General features: G+C 42.6%; 1 protein-coding gene across 1 annotated transcript in view; it reads right to left on the bottom strand.

Moving 5' to 3' along the window:
* LOC149197185 (uncharacterized) overlaps positions 1-5,406 on the bottom strand; it is a 109,051-nt gene extending 103,645 nt beyond the window's left edge. Inside the window, exon 1 of the mRNA XM_089403871.1 lies at positions 5,205-5,406. The gene's annotated coding sequence lies outside the window, so the exon portion shown is untranslated. The remainder of the gene's footprint in view (positions 1-5,204) is intronic.
* Between the last annotated feature and the right edge of the window lie 3,387 nt (positions 5,407-8,793).

Consider the following 8,793-nt stretch of genomic DNA (forward strand, 5'->3'; position numbering starts at 1 on the left):
CTGCTACCTGTCTTTGACTGTCGTCTGATCTCTTCCTGGCGAAGAGCTGCCCACATCTCGTCCCAAGGTAGGAGAGTCCCTCTGCCCAGGATGCTTTGGACAAACACTTCCCACTCTTCTGAGACAACATTCAGGGTTGTCCTCACCATAAGCTCTTGATCTGGTGTCGCTCCTATAGCAGTCAACTGATCTCGGATCTCATTCAGTCCTCCGAGGAAGGTGTCAATCGTTTGACCCATCTTCATCTGATACGACCTCATATGGTTCTCGAGCAACATTCTTCTCTACACAGAAGTATGCTGGTATAGGTTCTTCAGAGCCTCCCACATCTGAACTGTTGTTTCCTTCTCGGCTATATGTGGTACCACATGATCCTTGACCCCATCAAGGATAATGCACTTGGCCCTTGCCATCGCCTCTTCGTACCTTTCATTTTCATTGGGGTCGACTGGCACAACTATAACCTTCAAGGCAAAGTTCTTGACACGATTCTTGTCAAGCACTAATAAGATTATGGCCTTCCAGACTGCGAAGTTCGATGCTCCGTCCAGTCTATCCTGGTCTCTTACCTCGTGAAGTGCCATGACGCTCCTCTACTTCCCTCCTGGAAGTTCTCTATTCGACTCCTCTGAGTCTCTACTTCCTGTCTGGAAGTTCTCTTCTGGACTCCCTCTGAGTCCTGATTTCCCTCCTGGAAATCCTTTTGCCGCTTGGCAAGATGCCCCTACTTTGATCGTCTTGTGCAACTACACTGCTGATCTAGGTTCCTCTGCTAGAAACCCTCGGTAACAACTCCTCTGGCCTTGCTCTGTCAGGTGTTGTTCTGACTACAGTACCTCACCAGCTACACTCTGCAATATTTTTGCAGCCTTCTAAACTCCAACAACTGCCTCTCTATGAACTGCGTCAGCCCCTCTTTGCCTCATGCTGGCTCTGTGTCACCCCAGATGGGTCTGCGACAGCCCTAGGATGCCCTGTGTCAGCCCCCTGGCCCTCTACATCCGCAACGCTGGCCTCTTTGAGGCTCTACGCAGCTCCCGGCTTCTTCTAGGTTGCTTTGGCTAGCTATGCGTCACACTTCTTGGCTTCTGCACTGCTAGAAACAGCTTATGTCACCTCAGGACAGCTATTTTCTGTTGCCTTTGCTTCGCTCGGCTAATGTCTTTTAGTCCTCCTATGATCTGCAATCACGCTCCGATACCATGTTGAAGTTTCTAAATTTACTTAGTTTAGAAACCCTTCATGTACTTGTTCTTATTTATTCCTACCTACTTGTTATTTTTCTTTAACAAGTTATTTACAAAGTAAATACTGAAAATAAACACCAGTGCATTCTCAACATATTACAGATCAGCAACTAAAAGAAACAAGAACAAACACACCACATGACACCATTATTTTTGGACCAACGTCCCCAAAAAAACCCAACGCAGGAAAATCGGTGCAACTATTTGAGGGTTTTCTTATTAAGCAATATCAGAGTACAATCTGGGTGCCGAAACTAGCCTACCTAACAGAGAATTTCCTTAGCAGTTATACCTCACAGTTTGAGAGAAATCTCCTAGGTGAAACCCCAAAAAAACCTTCTGGTAGTTCCTCAAAACAAAACTGCTCCTGCAACCCTAGCATCTGCCCACACTGGACTGCGTCAACCCCTCTCTATCTCATGCTGGCCCTGCATCAACCTTTCTAGGCATGCGTCAGCCCTAGGAGGCCCTACGTCAGCTCTAGGAGCCTCTGCGTCAGCTACTTTGGCCCCTCTGGTGCTCCATGCAGCACTTGGTTGCCTCTGCGTGGCCCTGCATGAGCCCTTGCTGGCTCTGTGTCACCCTCCTTGACTACTGCGCTGCTCTCCCGACACAATCTCTGCCTTCTCTATTTCTCTATACTCAATGCCCCTCAGCTGCTCTCCCGATCACTGATTCTATCTCTCTTAGCAAACCCCGCTCTAGAGAATAGAATGACTCATCATCTGGTGTCTTCTCCAAGTGACCCTCAAGCCTCCTCTTATACTTTTCCTGTTGACATCTCAACGGTCAAGATTAAGTCCCTAATCAACGGCTAAGATTAGATCTGGCTTGATCCATGTCTTTTGGACCATTCTAACACAGATTCATTTTAATACACATTAATATTTTATTTTCCCTAAGTTTAGACTTAAGGACTCCATTAAAAATATTAATTATTTTAATATCTCCTGAACTGTTTGGAATCTGACCAAACCCTTTCTGGTTATTGGAGATCTCATGTGCCCCAACCTCTCCACCAAATTTCGTGGCTAGAGCACATCCGATGCTACCCCAATTCAACAATGTGCATATTTGATCAGGTCGGCCCTAAAACAAATTGGACACCCTTGGAAGGCTATAAATGTAAGTGACCTGAACCTCATTTGGATATCATCAAGAGACATTCTTCTATTCTCTTTTCTTGTTTTTGGCTCGCACAAGCCTGAGGCACATCCGCGGAGAATTGGTTCGTAGGAAGGAGATATTGCAGGGTCTGAAGCTCACATTTTTGTTTTAGGGTTTTGGGCCTCAATTGCAAGCATAACACAAAGAGATCTCACCTGCAATCGCTCACTAGAAGACTCATACGTGCGACTGAAGCCTTTCAGACACATGCACAACACATCCTCCATGCGGCTGGAAATTAGGGATTTTGGGTTACAATCACTGGCTTAACAAAGGATAATTTCGGCTGCAATTGTTGGCTCACAGGCTCAAGGGAGCGACTGGAACTTCTCAGTTGCATGCATGACTCCTCCTCCATGCGACTAGGACCTAAAGGTTGAAATTTCAATTGTCCGAAGTTTTCTCTCGTGACCACAGCGTTCGGCAGTTGACCGCAAACAGTGACAGTTCATTTCAGGCTTCAGAATCAGGTTATTGAGTATGGGCATTGTTGGGTTCATTTCATGGATATTGTTTAGTTGATCTTTGCTGGATAGTTGTATGGATGAAGATATGGAACATTGTACTCTCTTTTGTTGAATCATTCAATGACAATCTAATAAGAACAAGAATTTGAAAGGGTTTTCCCCATAGTGGGTTTTTCCCTGGTCTCCGACCAATCCTGGAGTCTCTATGTGAATGTTTTTCTTCTATTGTTCCTTTATGTTCCATTGCAATGATGATGATATTGTTCTTTCTATATAGTTGCATACGTTGTTGGATAATGATATAAATCTGAATAATGTTATGATGTCTTGGGGTGAAATTAATATGGAAATGATAAAATGCAATTATCAAAGCAAAGAACAATATTGCCCTAAGAAAAATTAACATATTGCCCTAAGGCCTAGATTGCCTAGTGGGGCATTGCACTAGACCTACTAGATTTTGCAATAGCAGGGCCCAATGCCCTTTCTCCAAGATGGTGCACTATCCAACAAGTTGTTAACCTAACACTCCCTCTTCCATGGTGCTTTGTTCTCCAAGTGTCCTTATGCAAGGTGCTCCTCCTCTAGTTGTGCGCCACATATTATCTTGTGCCCAAGACTCCTCAAACCAAGGTTCCTCACATCAATTATCCAACCTCCAAAGTGTATGTCACATGGTTCTATGCTCTTAGGGCTAAGTGCCCTCCTTGTTCATCCTCCTAGGTAAGCAGCTCTCCTAATCAAACAATTAATTATCCCATTTTGAGCACCCAATGGGCTCGTCATCATACCATATATGATAGAAATTTCCTTACAAGTGTGCTATGCTAGCACTTTCTCCAAGATCAACCATCCACTTAAACAAAGTCATTCATGTGTCGATGAAGCATCACAAATACACTAGGAGACTTAACACTCTCCTAGCCAAGTGAAAACACTTTTGGAGTAATGCCAAAATCTTACAATGGTTTTCCTACTTTTTGAACATGCAATGCTCTAGATGGTGTTTGATTAAAAGGGCATGTTGCTGAAGCTCATGTTTGCTTGTCAACTATGACTTCTGTTCAGCCCTTATGTTTTGCCAATAAGGACCAACTTAATCACAGGATTTGCTAAATTTTATTGAAAAAATACAAAAATTGGTAATTTTAACGAACTGATATATGCCATGAGAACTAGTGAATTCGATTGCCTGAATTGTTGTTGCCACTGCTGACCCTTGCAGATTTGAAACCCCATCCACTGTAAGCGCTTGAAATCACTGGTAAATGCTCAAAATAACAGCTTGAAGTCACTGGTAAATGCTCAAAATAACAGCTTGAAAACACTGATAAATGCCCAAAATCCACAAATGCATGTGATGGGCTCAAAGGGGATCAGCTCGAGGGGGTCAACCACTGCAGTTTGCTGCTGACTTCATTAAAAATAACTGCGGTCTTGGTGTCACTAGCCGTGCCCTCTCTGTAACAGTGAATTTCATCATATTTTCTGACTTAATTCTCTTTGCTGAACTTAATGGTGAACTTTATCACATCTTTTTGCACTGGTGATTTTTTACTGAATTTCATTGTTGCCGAACTCGAACATGAATGCAAACGAGGCCTTAGGGCACCAGCTGGTATAGGACCAGGTTGCTGAAATGTTGAAAATATGCACACCACAATTGATAACCTTGACACAGCACAAAGTGTAGCCAGAGTGCTGCCCCATTCAACTGCAGTGGTTTCTATAATAGCAGTATGGACCTTAACTGAGCTCCAGGAAGGCCTTTCAGAATCAACTCTTCGAAGGGTTGACCTTTCAGTCAAGACCAACCCGATAGTTACACAAAATTCAATAAATTGAAATAACATGTCCGGTTGGCTTTTCCTACTAATTATCTACTCATACTATATTGGTCTACTGGATAACATTACAGCGTCACTTGTGATCTCACATTTCTGCTAAGGTATTGCCCATTTCAAGGAATTATTTTATCAATATTCTCGGACCATACTTGCCAACCAAAACCAGATAAAAACAGCCTTAAGGCGATTGCTCTAACATCAAATGTTTCTGTTAAGAGTTTCCACTATTCAAATGAAATGAGTTAGCGCCGTAATCTGTGGCCAATGGAACTTCCAGCATTGTCTGAAAGGGTTTCTCAGACAATTTTGTAAAAGCAAAACATTTGTAAGAATCACCCACATTAGTAGAGTCTACCAAGCGACAATTCACCATGTTTTTCCTTTAAAGCAACGGGTTTGCAGGCGACTTTTGAGCTATTTTCTTCTTAGAAATACTAATATGCATAGTTCTGAGATAAGGAGTAACAATAACTGACCTTGTTGTAAATGGGCAGTGGAAAGTAACCGCTCCGATTCAGCTGATAACTGTATGGCCAACCTGCGGATAGTATTCTGTGGTGGATTAGATTTTATTGGTGGAGGGCGACAGCCAGGCGATTTCAGTTGCTTTGCACGCTGAAAAATGGATGGTCGTTGCTGACCAATGCGATGATAACATTGGATTTTGGTGGAAACCCATTGGAAGATTTTCGATAACACCAAAGTGGACATCTATCTAGGGAGTTGGAGCTACATGGGGAGTGATAAACACGAGGGAACCATCTTGCAAGTCAAGTTTTTATTAACAAAATCTGGGAGATGGTGTATTAGTGTATTTTAATGTTGTTGTTTTTTAAGCTTGGCAGGGTTATATGTTCAATATATCATTCCAATTCCCCGGATGCGGGTGGCGGACTGGGAAGGACGGGCGAGCCACATGCCACGCATGGGCTGCCCCGTGTTAACACCACGGCCACCAGGAGAAGGCCGTCAGCTGATAAATGAAGCCCCTGCTGCGTTAATGCATTTAATGGCGAGGAAGCATGGTAGATGGAAATGCAGAAGGAAGTTAATGTGCGCCTGTATCGAGGGAATGAGGCAGCGTTTTACAGGCACGATGGATCGGGCAAAGAATTATTGTCTGAGAAGAGCTGGAAGAGGCGGAAACACAGAGGGCCTCGGCGGTGGCAGTTTCTATCACCCAGAGGCTTGGATACCCGTGGCCATTGCCACTCTGGTTGTTGGTCGAGCAGACGTAGGCAATTGGCACAATTGCAACGACAGTTCTGGAAATGGTTTAATCTGCTACCAAGGGGAGGATTTCAGAGTGAAGATTGGGTACCAGAGAGAGATTTGGAAAGCAATTGGTTCTGCCATCGATTCCAAACTCACCCGCAAGCATACAGAAGAAGAATCGGACTCACCATGGTCAAAATTCGAGAACGACAGCCATGCAGGAGAGGTCCAGCGAGAGGTTCCTCATCACGAGCCCCCGCAGCAGATGAGCATCACCACTGCTGCTGCTGTTATTGTCATAGGAGAGCCAGGGCTACCCCGCTCCCCATTAGACAATTCTTGGAGGTTGGGAGTTCTAAGGAAGGAAAACCGGAGCTTCCCTCCTTCGGCTCTGTGGTATTCACGCTGCAAAGCTCTGAGGACAACCCAGGGCTTAGTGCCCACATATCAGTCATGTTTACAAAAATTTTGGAAGGCAATGGGGAGGACACCCCTCAGAGCTTGCCGGAGAAGCAACTGGAAGGCAAGGGCAAGGAAATTGACAGAGGAGAACAAGAGGCGACGAAATAGGGCTCAGCTATGGTGCCTCCAGCGTCTGAAGCTGGAAGCATGGAAGACAAAGGCTCGCAAGACACCTTTCCTCCAGTGGGGCCACCCCCTCCAGGCGTCGACAAAGAGATATGGAGGAAGATGTGGGAGGGACGAGCAGAGGGTGATGGCTGGGCGTACGTGGTTGAAGACAAAAGCCTTGCTGAAGAGGCAGATGCCCAGCTCGCGGCCCTCCTTCCACCTTCAGCTCGTCTCCAGGATTAGCGCAGCCGCGGGTATTTTTCTCTTGCTATTTCGTATTGCTTGCTGGCAGATGATGCTTACATCTTCGCCGTGTGTAATTTTGTCTAGTCTCTGGTCTAGTCTTAATTTTAAATGGTCTAAATTGATAGCTGATATGAGCGCCTCTGTCATGCTCACTTCTGTCTGGTCTTTGAGTCAGTCTATTTTGATACTAAGCCCCTGCGTGGGCAAGAATGTGTTGGGTCTACACTCTGCTGCTCCTCTGGGAGTTTGAACTTGTCTGGAACTGTTTTGAAAAGTCGATCCGGTGCTGCCCCTGCGTGGGAGCTTTTGATGTCATGGCAATGTCTGAATGGTTTTGGCGAAGCTACCCCAGCAAGGGAGCTTTTAGAACTATGGTCAAGGTTCCCAGGGTGCTACTACAGGCCCTGGAAGACATGTCTTACTGTCTGTAATTTTTACTTGTATATATAATACATGACTTAGCTAGTTTTTTCGGAGAAAAAAAAAAATATATCATTCCAATTAAGGTAAGGAATTGAACTAGTGATTTCACATTAAAGAGTGTTTTAACAAATCACTCAATCACCGTTTATCTAAGACCCTGTGGATGTACTTTAATGTTGTTATTAAGTAAAGATGGCTACTTTTAGATGGATTAAAGGTTGATGCTACATGTGAACTCGACGGATTAAGAGAATTGATTGAGCTTTATTGTTATTTTTGTTGTTTATAATAATTGTAAATATTATTATAATAATTATTTATTTTATATTTTAATATTAGGATAATGTATTGTGAATAATTATATGTATCATATTTATGAGAGAGTTTGGTTTACAACGCATCACATGTATTAAAAGTGTTGTTAATTTAGAAGTTGGGTTTGGGGTGTTTATTTTTTAGTTGATGTGATAGCTTCCTTCTTCACTCCAATGCTAACATTGCAAGTAGTTTCAATGTCATGTGGAATCTTTGTTTGCTTGAAGTTGTTATTTATGTAATGTGCATAACAATTATAAGTCTTACTATTACAAATACACGTGCCATGACTAAGGTTTCTAGTTGGCGTTATGTTACCATCAATAGCTCAACTATCACTTTCAAAAATTCGACGTGAGTGTGATGAACCTATTTTTGCAAATGGCTTGCATGAAGAAAGATGCATTGAATTGACTAATAAGGTCTAGAAGTGAAAGTTGGACTATATGAAAGATGTGCTTATCCTATGTACACTTTATAGCCTCTTGTCTAAATCTTCCTATCGACACTACTAATGATATTCAAAAACCATTTGGGAGGAGAGTAAAAAAAGGAATAAGCATAGACTCACTTAGTTGCAATGATATAAGAAATATCCCCCAATTGGGGAGGTTGTGGCCATCACAAAATATTAGGGCCCTACAGTTGAAAATGAAAAACCTATTGCAAGGACTTAAGTTATAACTCTATTCTTAATTAAAGATTTGTTGGTATCCTAGCTTAGTATACCTCTTGGAGGAGGTCAGCTAAGAGATGTGATGGGTCAAATGAAGAAGAGGAGGGAATCAATGACTTTTGAAAATCTAAATTTTGAAGAGAAACTACATATGTTAAAGGAACCATCCTATTTGGATTTCACATCTAAAGAGTGAGCTGAAGTAAAGTAAATAAAGGAAAATTAAGAAAGGTATCAAGCTTATTTCAAGCTATATGAGTCTTTGATTAAGGAAAATTGTCGTCCAAACATTTATCGTATTTCTTAAAACATTAAGATCAATCCCAACGACATCACCCAATACAACAAACCATCTTTCAAAATCAAAGGATGCAATAACAATAATTCAAGCTAGGCACAGACTAGATTGCCCTTATTCTCATGACCATAGTAGTCAAATGAATATGGTATATGTTTGAGAGAGCTAATTGGTATTCGTTAACAAGATCAAGAACCACATACACCTATGTAATCCCTTATAAAGAACAATGGCGTTGGAGATGATGACAAAAGAGGTAGTGGGGCATTAAAAAATGGTCACAATAATATTGTCTTTTCTAAGGAAAACCTTGTAAGGAAAC

The sequence above is a fragment of the Pinus tabuliformis genome, chromosome 2_2 (assembly GCF_031772625.1).
Source record: "Pinus tabuliformis cultivar Carrire ecotype Pingquan chromosome 2_2, CPIR1, whole genome shotgun sequence".
In the NCBI taxonomy this organism is placed as follows: Eukaryota; Viridiplantae; Streptophyta; class Pinopsida; order Pinales; family Pinaceae; genus Pinus; species Pinus tabuliformis.